The sequence below is a fragment of the Orcinus orca genome, chromosome 4, assembly GCF_937001465.1.
Source record: "Orcinus orca chromosome 4, mOrcOrc1.1, whole genome shotgun sequence".
Taxonomy (NCBI): domain Eukaryota; kingdom Metazoa; phylum Chordata; class Mammalia; order Artiodactyla; family Delphinidae; genus Orcinus; species Orcinus orca.
In genome coordinates, this window is record NC_064562.1 from 18,004,105 (window position 1) to 18,005,491 (window position 1,387).

At 38.3% G+C, this 1,387-nt stretch overlaps 1 non-coding gene across 1 annotated transcript; it reads left to right on the plus strand.

Annotated features, from left to right (window-relative positions):
* The first annotated feature begins 984 nt into the window (after positions 1 to 984).
* LOC117195562 (small nucleolar RNA SNORA70) lies at positions 985 to 1,119 on the plus strand. Its single transcript, XR_004475294.1, has one exon. It is a non-coding gene; the product is annotated as a small nucleolar RNA SNORA70 (small nucleolar RNA).
* The last annotated feature ends 268 nt before the right edge of the window (positions 1,120 to 1,387 follow it).

The window sequence follows — 1,387 nt, forward strand, 5'->3', positions numbered from 1 at the left end:
ATCACTATCCCATCATGTTAGAAATTACTTCTCAGCATTCCATTAATACATATTAATGTAATGATATTTAATTAATACCTTAGTTATAATTAATAAATAATATTTAAATAACGCTTTAATAATTCTATTAAATTCCTAAGTTTCCCAGCTGACCTTCTAATTTCCCCCATCTATATTCTAATGGACTTGATAAGACTTGCATGCTAAGACTGAACTCTCAGCTCTCCTTTCCTTCTCTCATGTTCCCATTCATTCTCAGAGCACCAACTACCTCTTCCATGACACAAGTCTCTCTACTTCTCATAAAATGCTTCATAGCAGTTAATGCTTATATATATATATGTAATAAGAAAAGAGAATAAATCTTTTCCCCATCAAAATACTTGTATTTTAGCAGTATCCTAAATTTGCCCAGCAAAGCACTGCACTAATTCAAAATACCTCTTATATGTGGGAAAATATAAAACATCATTCCCAGTTTCATAAAGTTGAAAACTTAAAATTCTGGAAGAAAAGTACGATTTCTCTTCTAGTATTCTGTTAATTACTGTAATAGGACAAATGAAGCTGTGAGCTTGAGCCAAGAAGTCTATACCACTGTTTCTCAAATTTTCTGTGGTTGAAGAGCCATGTTTTAAAATATACAGTTCATGCTGCATACCAGAATTCTTACATAATAACAGTAAAGTGAATTAACAGAAAAATAATCATGCCCTTGGATTTCAAAGTAATGTCAAATTGCTATTAAAGTTTCTAAATAATTGCTCTCAATTTCGTCCCCATCTAGTCATGGACTTGTAATAAAGAGTTCACCTACCAGTGTGGATCCTCACATCACGCTTTGAAGAGCAGTGTTCTCCACAGTCCTGCTCTAAGGACTTCTCTAACTGTTGAGCATTCCTTAGCAAGTAGGTCTTAACACTTGGTTTCCAGACTTCCACACCCTAGTTTTATTAGAAAATAATCATTTTAAAAATGATGGATTTGCAGTCAATTAAGCCGACTGTGCTCTTTTCCCCATGAGGGCCCGGTGCGCAATGGATGCAAACAGCAGCCTCCTCGGTAGTGTATGCAGCCTGTTGCCTGTATGGGTTGCCCTAAGGGACCTTGGAGACTGCCCTTTCCAGTGGACATTAAAGACTGGCATGCTGTCCCCAGTCTAGGCTCCAGACAAGTATGTGCAGTGCCTTTAGAAAGCCCCAGAGCAAAGTGGCCAGGGTCCACATTGGTCAAGTCATAATGTCCATCTGCACCAAGCTGCAGAACAAGGAGCATGTGATTGAGGCCCTCTGCAGGGCCAAGTTCAAGTTCCCTGGTCACCAGAAGATCCACATCTCCAAGAAGTGGGGATTTACTAAGTTTAATGCCCATAGATTTGAAAACATGG